This window comes from Urocampus carinirostris, chromosome 4, assembly GCF_059441175.1.
Source record: "Urocampus carinirostris isolate Australia breed hairy pipefish chromosome 4, RoL_Ucar_1.0, whole genome shotgun sequence".
Classification (NCBI taxonomy): domain Eukaryota; kingdom Metazoa; phylum Chordata; class Actinopteri; order Syngnathiformes; family Syngnathidae; genus Urocampus; species Urocampus carinirostris.
In genome coordinates, this window is record NC_142352.1 from 12,080,608 (window position 1) to 12,095,271 (window position 14,664).

At 41.4% G+C, this 14,664-nt stretch overlaps 1 pseudogene; it reads left to right on the forward strand.

The window, feature by feature from the left end:
- Positions 1-12,067: 12,067 nt before the first annotated feature.
- Positions 12,068-12,213, forward strand: LOC148366842 (5.8S ribosomal RNA; annotated as a pseudogene).
- Positions 12,214-14,664: the final 2,451 nt, after the last annotated feature.

Consider the following 14,664-nt stretch of genomic DNA (forward strand, 5'->3'; position numbering starts at 1 on the left):
CCTCGAAAGTGCCTGATTATAAAAAGCAAGTTTAACATTTCTAGTGGGAAAATATTTTGAGTTGCGGGCTGCATTGGGTTTAAAAAAATGGAAAAAGTCTCGGATTCGATACTTCTGCAATGCATGAAGTGAAAAGTCAAGTCATGTTTATTTGTATAGCCTCTAGTCACAAAAAGTCTCAAATGACTGCACAGACCACATACCTGTCAAGCTCCAGGGCTCCATGCCCGAACAAACGGTCGTATTTTCCCTTACAAAGTACAAAATAATCTTACACCATATTTTTTTTCCGAAATGATGCATGATGGGAAATCACTAGGCGGCAGACGCATGCGCACAGTAGAATAGAATAGAATAGAATATACCTTTATTGTCATTGTTACAAAATGGGTTAACATATTGTGACAACGAAATTGGGCATGACCCTCCAGTTTCACACATTCACAGTGAGGTAAAAAAAACCAAGAAGATAAAGGAAGACAAAAGGAAGATAAAGGAAAATAAAGGAAGCAAGATAAAGTTGCATCAAACCGCTCGCTTCGTTCGCAACGGAAAAAAAAATGATACAGAGATAGAGGCTCCGCGGCCAACTCCTTTGACTTGATTGATTTGCCGTTTCGTGTATACCGGATGGTACCCATCATTGACAAATTTGCGTTTTTCCGTACAGATTTCCTTGTACGTCGTACTCGTCTTAAAATGCATAAAAAAACGTACTTTGTACGGCAAAAGCGTACAGGTTGACAGGTATGACATTGGGTTAGAAAAATGGTAAAAGGGCCGGGAAAGGGGGAAAAAGGACTTCTTTTTAGTATCTACTGGAATAGTCTCTGATCTGATACCTCTGCAATACATGAAGAGAAAAGTCAAGTCATCTTTATTTGTATAACCCCTAGTCACAAAAAGTCTCAAAGGGGTTGCACAGACCACCAAATCAAGGCTTAAGACACACTTCTATTCCAAAGTTTATGATTGATGCCCACCTCATATTCTGTATTGCCCTGTCTTTTTCCGACTTTCTGCCTGGTGGTGATTCGAAGGAGAAGGACGATTTGAGATGAGTCAGCGGACCAGCGTTTGACCTGAAACATGTGAACGCCTGCATGGACCAGCTGGCAGAGATGGGAAGCTGCGTCGTGGCCGTCATAGACTTTCTGGACTAGTTTACAGGCTGGGGGCGTCGCTGCTGTCATGCACTTTCCGGACAAATTCTCAACATGTTACCTAGTGTTTACTATGTTTGTGTACTGCAATACTAAATGTAATTCACCCTGGTCATCCTGAAAGGGGGATACCACTTGTGAGGTCCCTTCTCAAGGTTTCTCTTTTTCCTCACGCTGAGGTTTTGAGTTGTTCCTTGCCCGCATGTTGGTTTAAGTTTAGGTAATTAGTTGTGATTGCTTCAGCAAGGCACAACTACATTGCCAAGTGCTGTAAGCAATCCAGTTAAAAGAAAACAGGATGGGTTTTTCCTCAAATAATGTTTTGAATACATGCAACTATTATAATCCCCGAGATATTATTATTATATCTATCTTCTTCCGCCCAAATTCCGTGGGGAACTCGTCCCAGAGCTTTTGGAGTAGCCCAACGACCCATATACCAAAAATTTCGGCCCGATCAGGACTCTCGTGCGACAATATGGATAAGTGATACGAAACAAGTCAAAAAGACAAAAAGAGTCCCCATCCGGAATAATGGATTTTGAGAATCTCCCATCCGGAATACATGGGCCCATACAAATCAATGGGTAGCCATGGCAACCAGGGCTATCCTGAGGGTAGTCATAGTAATCAGGGACTGTCCAGGGTGGCTTGAGGGGGCCCGACCCACATTACCTTTAACCATGGGTAAATGGTGAACTCCAAAGAGTGTATGCTAGCGAGACGATGCTAACATCTATGTGTGCCGCTAGCAAAGTGTTGGGCTGGCATAGCCAGCCCAAGGATTAGCGCAAGCTAGCTGTAAACACTGTTGGTGATTAGTTGGGCTGGCGTAGCTAGCAAGCTAACTGTAAACACTGTCGGCAATGCTAACTTCTTCATAGTAAAACATTTTGGTAATGGCAATATTGTAACGACTTCATATTTACAAATTATGCTAATGGATTCATGTTGATGAGTTATGCTAACGGATACATGCTAAAAAGTGATGCCAACGGCTAAATGTTTCATGCTAAAAATTATGCTAATGCCTACATGCTAACGACTTCATATTTACAAATTATGCTAATGGCCTCACGTTAATGAGTTATGCTAATGGGTAGATAGTGTCAGGAAACCTCCGCACATGCAAGGCAATCACCATTTGACTCTGGCTACCGTCTGTCCCGTCCTCACCTGTATCCTGTTCGTCCACCCCTGGCTTCCCGATCGTCTCCGGCTCCCTCACTTTTTCCTTCCTTCGACCACGCTCCGATCTCCCGTACCGGCTACTCAACCCATGTGTGCCCACCGACCACGCTCTGCTCTCCCATCCCGGCTACTTGACTCGTTTCTGCCCATCGACCACGCTACGATCGCCCGTCCCGGCTACTCAACTCGTTTCTGCCCATGGACCACGCTACGATCGCTCGTCCCGGCTACTCAACTCGTTTCTGCCCATCGACCACGCTACGATCGCCCGTCCCGGCTACTCAACTCGTTCCCGCCTTCCGACCAAGCTCTGATCCCGTGAGCTCCCTGATCCTCCTGCCCAGCGATCGCCGGATTGCTGGGGCTTGCTTTCCCATACCCGACTTCTCAGCTTCCGCAATACAGTTAGTTGTGAAACGTTACTCGTTTGGGTCTACCATCTGTTCTGGTTCTGACAGAGACAGCATATGTTGAGAGAATTTCAAAAGATAATGTAGGCCTGTCCAATTTCGGATATTTAGAAAATACCTATTTCTCCCTTTTCTGTTTTTTTTCCTATTTCCCCACTCCATTCAAGCAAAAATTTAGAAAATAACAAAAAAACGTATATAAATCTCTTTAGAATGACACAGACGATATATTCCTTTTTGTCCATACAGAAAACATTGAATCAAATTAATTCCTTTAAATCCATAATCTGAGAGTCCATTTTTAGTTATTGTTTAGCGCAAAGGGCTACCAGTTTAATATACATTTGTAAAATAGCAATTTATCATATTATTACTGTGTTGTTACTATGTTATTATCATGTTATTACCAGGTTGTTGTCATCATTATTATTACAAGGAGGATTGAAGCAGGCTTAGTCAAACACTAGAATGGCGGCCTTGTATAAGACCACTGGATGACTTACATACTGGTATATAAATGAGAAGGACAAAATAAAGCCATTTTGTAGCAATTTTGCCACCTGCTATTTACTTTAGATAAGTGGTTCTCAACTAGTCTGACTGCAGGAGCCACCATTTCACGAAAATTACAAGCTGCGACCCAAATCAAGAAAGAAAAGCCACATCTCAAATTGATTGAATGAAAGTATTTTGCAGTTTAAACTACAGATAGTAAAATGAACAAAATGACCAGCAAAACCGAGATGTTTCATATGTAGCGACCCCCTGAAACTGCTTCAAAACAGCCATACACGTTGTTGTCGCTGTTCTTCACTTATCATTCCCCTTATCACTAACTTTCTTGGGATCCATTATTGTCGGCAGAAAAGGGAAATAAAACCAACAAAACCACAATAAAATGAGATGTCCTCAATTGGGACTGGGGCAAATGACTGAACATGAAGAAGAGATAAAGCAGGGCATTATTGCCATTTACTGTTAAATAGTGTAATAGACACTGCATTTTTTTCTCTTCTTCTTCGCATTACTTACCTCCCTGACTTACTTAGCATTACCCACTTTTGGGTCCCGACCTACAAGTTGAGAAACACTGCTTTCAATGAAATCTCGGTGTCAAAGGGTTCAGGTAAATTCTTGGTTTTAATTTTTACTTAACAACAAGTGGCAAAATGATTGCAAATATTAAAAAACAGAAAATTGTTGAGTTGACTTTGCTGCTAAATTAACTTCCCATCTAATAAAAACATACTATGGGAAGAATAGTACTGCAAAAAGGAAAACGAAAAAAAAAAACTCAGTAAAACTGTTTAATTCTGGGCTTAATGGAGCCTTGCCTTTTGAAGAGTTTCTGTCGAAGTGTTTCCATAGTAGTTTTTTCGCAGTATTAATTGCTGTTAAAAGTGTCGATAAAAACTCATATTGTTGGGATATGATATAATGAAATTGTGTGTTTAATTGCTGTTAAAAATGTTGGAAAAAATTGTTAAAACGTCACGAAATTGTGAATATGCTTAATTGCTGTTGAGATTGTCGAGAAAAATTGTTCAAACCTCACATTGTTTATAAACCAAAAAAAAAACTAACCAAGAAGTATTAAATTGCTGTTAAAAGTGTCGATAAAAAACTCATATTGTTGGGATATGATATAATTAAATTGTGTGTTTAATTGCTGTTAAAAATGTTGGAAAAAATTGTTAAAACGTCACGAAATTGTGAATATGCCTAATTGCTGTTGAGATTGTCGAGAAAAATTGTTCAAACCTCACATTGTTTATAAACCAAAAAAAAAACTAACCAAGAAGTATTAAATTGCTGTTAAAAGTGTCGATAAAAAACTCATATTGTTGGGATATGATATAATTAAATTGTGTGTTTAATTGCTGTTAAAAATGTTGGAAAAAATTGTTAAAACGTCACGAAATTGTGAATATGCCTAATTGCTGTTGAGATTGTCGAGAAAAATTGTTCAAACCTCACATTGTTTATAAACCAAAAAACAAACAAACCAAGAAGTATTAAATTGCTGTTAAAAGTGTCGATAAAAAACTCATATTGTTGGGATATGATATAATTAAATTGTGTGTTTAATTGCTGTTAAAAATGTGGAAAAAACTGTTAAAACGTCATATTGTCAGATATAACGAAATTGTGATTATGCTTAATTGCTGTTAAGATTGTCGAGAAAAATTGTTCAAACCTCATATTGTTTATTTGCTGTTAATAGTGTCAATACAATTGTTCAAACCAAATAATTTGTATAGTATTTTTGTAGTATTTGTGTCGTAAAATTTGTGTAGGTGTATTTTTGTATCATAGCATTTCTGTAGTATTTATTTAGTAGTTTTGTAGTATTTTGTAGTATTCCTCTACTAGATATGTAATATTTGTTTTGTAGTATTTTTCCATTATCTATGTACAGTAGTAGGAGTTTCGTAGTTTTTCTATAGTATTTTTTAATTATCATTGATGGTGTATTACTAGTCTGTACAGCCCTTTGAGACTTCTTGTGATTAAGGGCTTTACAAATAAACATGACTTGACTTACCAAAATAAAACGTGTCATGTAATTGTAAAACCTGCCACTAGAGAACGCTCATGTCAAATGCATTTAAATACCAAACTGTCAATCGCAGCGATGTCCTCTCTTGAAAATATGAAAAGACAAAAGAATCGCTTTATGGCAGGCTACCATAAATAATTGTCTTGTAACAGATTAAGTCTCCTCAAAGTTACCCTGGTTGTTAAAACCTCCACTTCATTTTAAAACTAGATCATTAAATCATAAATTGCAGTCGTCAGGCCAGAAAATACAGCGAGGAATTTTATTGAATTTTCCCTTTGACAAATTGCAGATTAGAATGGACAAATAAGGTCATTTTCAAATCGTATTTTTACAAGTTAATTCACACGCAATAAGAGTAATTCACACATGAAAATCAAATATGTAATATGTCTTCGCATCGCTAGTAACATTATACTGTAATTGTGTTTTATTTGAAAATGCTGCCCGGAGATGGCTGGGATGGGCTCCAGCCCCCCCGCGACCCTAATGAGGATAAGCGGTACAGCTGATGAGATGAGATGAGATTACTTATTGAAGTGGTTAAGGGATCCCCAAAAATCCTCCACAGTAATAACCCAATTTGAATATTTTATCTCCAAAACAGACGACAGGACTGTCTTGGATGAAGTATAATTTCGTTTGAGTTTTTTGTTTTCTGGAATTAAATTGATAAACAAAAATGTGGTACATTCTGGATTTGTTATATGTGAACTGATATCTTTTAAGAAAAAAAAATATCAGTATTGCGATACCCAAGATTGCATAAGTTATCCCTGATTGCTTTGCTTGGACTAATGTGTCAGGACCAGAACGGAGACAGGACCCACTTGCATTACGTTCCTCTCAGTTTTATTGGAAGAAAGGAAAGGGTTGGACCCACGATCCAGGGATCACTAGGCGCGGGAAGCAGGTCGCTCAGAACGCAGAAGTGGGACTTCTGTGGCGAGGGATGGCGGTGGCGCGAACGGAAAAACGGGTCAGTAGCCTGGACAGGAGAGCAAAAAACGTGGTCGGGATCAGAAACGAGTCGAAAGCCGGGAGAGGAGAGTAGACGTGGTCAGGATCAAAAAACGTCTCGAAGCCAGGGAACAGACGGGAGCAAAAATAGGTGGGAGTCAGGGTTGAAAAAGCTTGCCTAGAGTACACTGAGGTTCACAGACGGACTGACAACAGGTGACAGATAGACGTGGGTTTAAATAGGGACAGGGAGCCAATCAGAGTCCGAGGCAGTTGGCGGCAAATGAGCGGGCACAGCGATTCACCTCAGTAATCATGACATGATGTCATAATCTTACCTTTGTCTCAAAGCGACAGTGTGTAATATTCAACCATGTCTAAGATCATACAATGAATTGTTGGGAATTAAATATCAAAATGTACCGTTTACCAAATTGTTCGAATTCTGACTCCATAAACTAAACACAACCTACATTCACCCAACCATTTATGCGTGCTCGTTTCTTGAGGGAAAAGATGAACAGGAAAGCTGACATTTCCACACGGGGGCAGATTTAATTTCATTAACAATTTAACTAAGTGTACTCCATCGAAAACGGCCGAATTAGTGACGTTGGAGTCTCTGGGAAGCCTTCTTCTGAAGTCCTTTAGCTTTCTCTTCTTGGCCCACGTCTCCTTGCAAGATGGTGTGCCGGCTCCTCCCATGGGCGTGCCAAGGAACCCCCTTCTGGGCTTCACCATCTCGTCGAAGACCGTCGCGATGTCTGGAATACTCAAAACAACAACGAGCGCTTCTACGTCATCAGGGCCTTTCTGAGTCTGGATGTGCTGATTATCTCCCGCCCGCTGCTATCATTAAACAGCAGCTTGCACACCCCAACGGAGCTTTATCGTCGACGGCGACTTTAATCGGGCATGTTTATGGACTGTACTCCCAAATCCATTCAATTGTGGACTGAGCAATTCGGAAAAACACTGGACTATGTGTAATGTAAGATCAAACATTCGGTTGTATCCGGCAACTCTGTTTGACCCTCACATAACACCCCCCCGCCATCAAATGTAAATTGTATTCGATCGTATAAAATCCTTTATAGTCAAATGTATAAAATCCTTTACTTTTCCAAAAAACAATTTACTTCAATGTATTTTATGATTTGTTTTGGGCGGCAGTAGCTCAGGAGGTAGAGCGATCGTTTTAGGATTAAGGGATCCCAGTTCGGATCCCGGCTTGTCCGTGTTACATGTCGAAGTGTCCTTGGGTAAGACATTGAACCCCCAATTACCCCCAATAAGCAGGTTAGCGCCTTACATGGCTGCACAGATCACGGCCGCTATTGGGAAATGTGAAGCACAATGTAAAGCGCTTTGGGAAATCATTGACTTGAAAAGCGCTATATAAATGCAGATCATTTCATTTCATTTCATTTCATTTCAGTTTTCTTCTTTAGTAAGAAAGTGTGATTTTATTTGTGGAGGGTGATCCAAACCCTTGTTGTCAAGTTAAGTAGGATATATGCTATCTCGTTAGCGTAGTGATCCTAATAAAATTGCTGTTTTTAGCAGCAGTGCATTTCCACGCATTTGCACAATCCCCCGATGGCCTGTTCAAAGACTGATTTATTATGTGTTGCTTCATAGAGTGGCTGGAAAACTACGCCACATTAATTACCACGTTCATTGAGGGTATGGACATGAAATGCAGGGTAGGGGTGTCCGCTCTTTTTGCGCCAACTGCCTCGGACTCTGATTGGCTCCCTGTCACTGTTTAAACCCAAGTCTATCTGTCACCTGTTGTCAGTCCGTCTGCAAACCTCAGTGTACTCTTGGCAAGCTTTTTCGACCCTGACACCCTCCTGTTTTTGCTCCCGTCTGTTTTACCGGCTTCGACCTGTTTTTTTATCCTAAACCACGTCTACTCTCCTCTCCTGGCTTTCGACTCGTTTCTGATCCCGACCACGTTTTTTTGCTCTCCCGTCCTGGGTACTGACCCGTTTTTTCGTTCCTGACACCGCCATCGCTCGCCAAGGTAGTCCCCTGTCATGTCCTGCATGGTCGCCATGACACCCAGCTGGTCCCGCCCCTTGACACCGGCTGACACAGATTGACTTAATTGCGTGTGGGATTCTTAAGGGCTCGTTTTGGGACTGCCCGTTGCCATACCATTGTTTTGTTTGACTCGAGGAAAAACCTGTTCATGCCCGTTTGTTCTGAGTTACTGCCTTTCTTTCTTGGAGACCTGTTCGTGCCCGTTTGTTCTGAGTGATTGCCTGTAAGTCTGTTTATGTTTTGTCTTTGGTCCCTGCGTGTTGGACAACTTTTATTTTCTAAATTAAAGTAACAGATCGTACACGCAAATGAGTTCACACTTCCTGCCTCCTGGTCCATTCCTTGACATCCCCGGTTCCCCCAGTGTCAAGAACCGGAACAGGAGGCGTACCCAAATGCGTGACGTTTCTCACACAAGCTTTTATTTTACGGGAAATTGGGCCGTCACGCACATTAACCCAAACGCCAGTGATTCTGCGATCGTTGGTCGAAAGACGTAAGGCAGCAGTCTGGCGTGGAATGATAGGAAGCCAGAGGCCGACGAGATATATACCAATTGCACGAGCAGATATCGGACAGAAGGGGTCGATACCGGACAGAGCGGGACAGACAGGATTGATATCAAAACTGGATATCGAAATTAAACAGGACAAAAAGACGGGAACAAAATAGGAGATCGTTATTAAACAGGACAAAAAAGACGGGAACAATACCGGACAGGAAACACAAGCGGGAAGCCCGACAGAGTGCAGGTGCAGAGGTTCGTTGACGGACTGACAAAGGGAGAGTGAGAGGAAAGGGAAACCAATCTGTCAATGGGCCGCAGTTGGCGCCACACAGGCGGGACCAATTGCACGCCATGGCAACCCGGACTTGAACTTTAATGCCCCAGCACAAAAATTGTTGTGTGTGAATGTGTCTAGTTGTTTGTTTATTTTACTCACAGCCTTGACTCTGATTTTTGTTCCAAGTCATTTTTGATGGTAAAATCAACACATCATGCTTTTTCCGACAATTTGAAAAATTCAAAATAAAATGGGCCGTGAGGATCGCGTTTCTTCCAAACAAGGCCAATGAGAAACACATTCGAATGTATTCGTCCTGTAAAGGAGAAGAGAGGGACCACAAAAATGTCTCGTCCCTGCGAAAAACACTTCTCATCTTGTATGACTTTGTCGCAAAGACTTGCTGCAATACAGCTTTAGACGTGTTGTTCTCAGGTAGAACAACTCAGAAACAGTGACTTTGACATTCAGCTCACGACTGAAATGAAAATGTAGAGACACGGGCAGTGAGAGATTCAAGACGCTTTTAAACGAGAGTGCAGTGACACATGCAGGATTGTAGCTTTCTCGCCAAATCCGGACACACAAGCGCTTGACATCTGGTTAACATCCATGGAGAAAGTCTTTGTCATAACTCGCCTGCATCCCACGATTCTCTCGCTAGATGTTTTGAGAGAAACAAAGTTTCTGGATCCCATCACCCTTTTCCCAAATACCTCAATTACACAGACTGCCTTCATTAAATCAGCTTTGATTGCTATGTCAAAGGACGGGAGTAACCTAGAGTAGAGCAGAGCGTATGTCCGTCCCAACCAAATCATTTCGGGTAGCGCTGAAGGTTTGTCATGTCCGGATGTGGTGAGTGACTGAGGAGTCTGCAAACTATCTGGGTCCTAGCTCCAGATTGAGCCTGAAGAGCGTTTTTAGCAAACCCTGACGTCATTTATGATTTGGCCCACCGTACCGGTCCATGCAAAATTCCATACCTGTCAACCTCCACGCCTCCATGCCCTTACAAACTGTCGTATTTTCCCTTACAAAATATAAAATATATTTTTTTTTCAAACGTGTTTATTTATGTAGTTTAACATGTTATATTGTACATGTGTTTCCTTATATAGAAATATTGTTAATTAACATTTTGTTGTGAAATACTGATTTGCTCGACATGAATGAGGTTTATGGTAAAAAAAGTTCAAAAATTAAGTAGCTTGGACGTTCACCGTATGTCATGAAACGGAACGGGAATCAGGAAGTTGGAACTCATTTGCGTAGACGATCTGTCACTTTAATTGAGAAAGTAAAGTTGACCAACACACAAACGGACCAAAAACAAAACAAAGCAGGCTCAAATGCAGGCAAAACTACAGACTAGGCATTTAACAGGATTAAACAGAACTTGCCGTAATCACACAGAATGTTACACCAAAGTGCAACAAAGTCCAACAAGCACAACAAGCATAAACAGGTTCAAACAAGTGTAAACAATAATTTGGCAAAGGGCAGTTCCAAAAGGCACGTTTAAGTACCCATAGGAGTAATCAGGAAAATTCAGGTCAGCCGATGTCAAGGGGCGGGGCCTGCTGGGCGCCATGACAACCGTGCAGGACATGACACCGTAGAAGGAAAAAATACATGCAAATATAATTAAGTAGAATAATACATGTTCTTATTCAAATCACTAATTCATTTTCTGCATTAAATTATTGTTGGTATATATATACTGATTAAAGAGATAACCACAAATCTGCCTTTTTGCATTTTCTCCCTTTATACTTTCTTTTTTCTTAACTACGAATAATAATTCGTAATATAATGCATCAAAGCAAGGGAGCCGTTTGAAAGCCGGCTCTCTTTAATGAGTTAAGCCGAAAAAGCCGGTTCTCTAAAAAGAGAAGGACTTCCTTTCACTACATCAAACCGCTCGCTTTGTTTGCAACGAAAAAAAACAATTCCGAGATAGGGGCTACCGCGGCGAACTCGTTTGACTTGATTGATTTGCCGTTTCGTGATAGTCGGTGTATACCGTATGGTACCCATAATTGATACATTTGCGTTTTTCCGTACAGATTTTCTTGTACGTCGTACACGTCTTAAAATGCATAATAAACGTACTTTGTACGGCAAAAACGTACTGGTTGACAGGTATGAAATTCACCTAAAAAATTCTATGAAAACAAAGTCAAGAGACATACTAGAAGCGTGGTGGATTCCACACCAGTATGACCAGGACTTTGTTGCCATCCCCATGTCCAAATCAGGTCTCCATGAATATATTAAAAAGTGTATACACATTTCAGTAGCCAATAACTCAATTACTTATTCTTTCTTTATAGACTGAATTCATTGAACCGAGTGATAGCAGCCAGATTTGACTTTGAGGACTAGCATCCTAAAATGTGTTGCGGTTAAAAGAGACATTCATGCGCCAATGACGGGAGTGCAATTGAATTTCCTTGAACAGCGCATCCGTAACTTCAATTTTAAAATACAGTGGGACCTCGCTACTTCGCGGTTCGACGTTCGCGGCTTCAGAGCTTCGCGGTCTGTTATGGTTAAAAAAAAAAGAAAAAAGAAAAAAATTCGCGACAGAGCGAGTTCGGCGGACGCGCCGTCACATGGCGCAACGCGAGAAAAGGCGGCGGGCGGGACTGGGGGTTGCCCGCTCGTCCGACGACCCCAATAGCGTGGTGCGACGACAGGCGGCCATCCGCGCGCGGCGGGCGAAAGGCGGCGGGCGAAAGGCGGCGGACGAAAGGCGGCGGACGTGCGCGGAACCCCCGTAACTGTGTCGGTGTCGTGCGTATCGCGCCCGAAAGTACCCGCGCCGTGGGTTAGGGGCTCGCTCTCGGGAGCGACCCAACGGCACCCGCGGTGCACGCAAGTAAAAACCCTGTCGTGAATTTGTCTCCGATCGTCCCGGGAGGACATAAAATCGCCCAGCTGTACGACTCTTAGCGGTGGATCACTCGGCTCGCGCTTCGATGAAGAACGCAGCTAGCTGCGAGAACTAATGTGATTTGCAGCTGCGATTGGCTGGCAACCTGTTCAGGGTGTCCCCTGCCCACTGCCCGGAGATGGCTGGGATGGGCTCCGGCCCCCCCGCGACCCTAATACAGATAAGCGGTGCAGATGATGAGATGAGATGAGAAGGGGCGTCGCTACTTTGCAGATTTTCACTTTTAGCGGGTGGTTTTGGTCCCCACTAACCGGGTCTAAAAAATAATAATCTAAAAAAACAAAACAAAAAAAAACCATTTTAAGCATTTTTGAAGGGGCGTCGCTACTTCGCAGATTTTCACTATTTGCGGGTGGTTTTGTTCCCCATTAACCAGGTCTAAAAAATAATAATTAAATTTTTTTTAAAAAAAATTATTTTTTTAAAGGTGCGCCGCTACTTCGCGGATTTTCACTTATCGCGGGTGGTTTTGGTCCCCATTAACCGCGATAACCGAGGTCTTACTGTAATTTGGAACAAGTTTTTCCTCGAATGTTATCTGGTGGATAAATGGTAATCAGCAAATACAGCTACAGCGGGTGGTTTGACTTTGACGACATCCAGTGGATATATTTAAAACTGTAGGTCATTTTTTGATGTAATGCGGCTAGTTCATTCTCTCGTTTTTCTCAGCAACTTCTTGCAGGGTGGATTAAATCTGGCCCGCAGGCTGTATTTATGGCACCCCTGCACTTATTTTTATTTGATTTATTTTGTGTATTTTGACATGCTCAGTGCCATTGAGTTAAAAAATCAGTTTAAACTATGCAGCTTGGCTCAGAATGAAGTGATTTCTACTCCTTCTGGTAAAACCAAATGTCATCAATATGCATTTATAGAAAGACGCCTTGTATCAAATTAAACGATGCAACTGTTACAGGGAGTAAAAATGTAATTACTGTGTGAAACTAAATTCCAACAATGACTCATGACATAACCTCAAAAACCTTTGTCATTTCCAAGGTTTGAATTGCGTGCATTGGTTTCTTTGCAAAATGCCTGCATATTTCATAAGTCTTCATGTCACTTGTCATTATTTTTGGTATTTTATCTCTTTAATTGATTTTCCATCCATACGTTATCCGTGCCGCTAATCATCAGTAGTGTCGCGGGGGTGCTTACCAAAGTAAGAATTTTATTGTGCAGGGAAACGGGTTTTTTTACTGTGCATATGACAATAAACACTTTGAATTGAATTTAGTTTAAAAATAGACTCATCACAGAAACATCAAGATCGTTCTAAAACAAGATACCGGGAAAATATAAAGCGGCAGAGCTCACCTAAGTTCTCTTGCAGCCATCACGTTCAATAATGATACGTAACCATGGTCTTCTTACAACCGTGAGTGTAGTAAATCCAGGAGAGTAAAATATTTACAAGTACAGAATAGTAAAAAATGTTTTCTCTATGCCGTAGTGCAACCGAACGTGTGATTCACATTCATCTTTTTCGGCCAATTGCAGACTTTGTTTTGCCCCTTTAGCCTATGCGAGCCTGTAAATGACAAAAAAAATCCGCCCCCTTTACCTCTGAATAACTTTAGCCAATAGTGACTGATTCAAATGATGATTGACACATTGGTTAGGAAATGAAAACGCCGGTATATAAATCCCAGCATACACTGCGGACTACTTCGCCTTCGGGGGAAAATCTAGTCGGCGGCTGCTTGCCTTAGTTGCAAGACTTTGCGACTTAATATTGATCCATATATAAGGCGCACCGTATTATAAGGCGCATGGTCAGCTTTTGAAAAAAATAAAGGTTTTTAGGTGCGCCTTATAGTGCGGAAAATACGGTACATCTCTTCCCATGAGTGTTTTTTCGCTCCTGACTGTGAATAAATCGGAAAATACACAACCACCACAAAAACTGATGGATACGCTCCGCCATTAACATCCATGAGTCCTTCACGTCCCCATTTTGCCCCGCCAATGAGGAATTCTCGGAAAACCTCTCCAAAATTAGAAACCAAAAGGTTTCCAATGAGAAATGTCAACTAATCAAGTAGCCGATGTTAGCGTGTGTACGCATATTTGGTCAAAGCAAATTATCACTTATAATTAAAGTTGACATATTTGTGTTTCAGCTGCTCTGCAGGACAAAAAGCCCACAGGACCGAATCAGTGAAATGTCCTTGAAGGTGCAATCAAGAGCTGCGTGTCCTCCAGTAATTTACTCGCCTTTGTTCCACAAGACCATCTTAAGCTTTTGTCTTTGCAATAAGTTTGACAAACCAAACAAAAGAAAGCAAAGTCGGAGCAGTGATTAGAGAAATCAACAAATCCTCATGAGCCTACAGACCTCCCGGCCTCAAATTTGCTTTTCTGGAAAGGGTGAGTAGAACTGATTTGAGGAACCAAAGTGAATGCTGAATATGGACTGTAGAAACGAAGTGTTTTATCAGACATCTTTGAGATTGCCCGTTCACGTTGACTTGATAGCACCCATTGTAATATTGATGTTTTCCTGTGAATACAGGTCTCGGTGCGTATTTCAAACTTTCAAAATAATGGCGTTTTATCTCCTGAATAAATGAGCCCAAGGGTT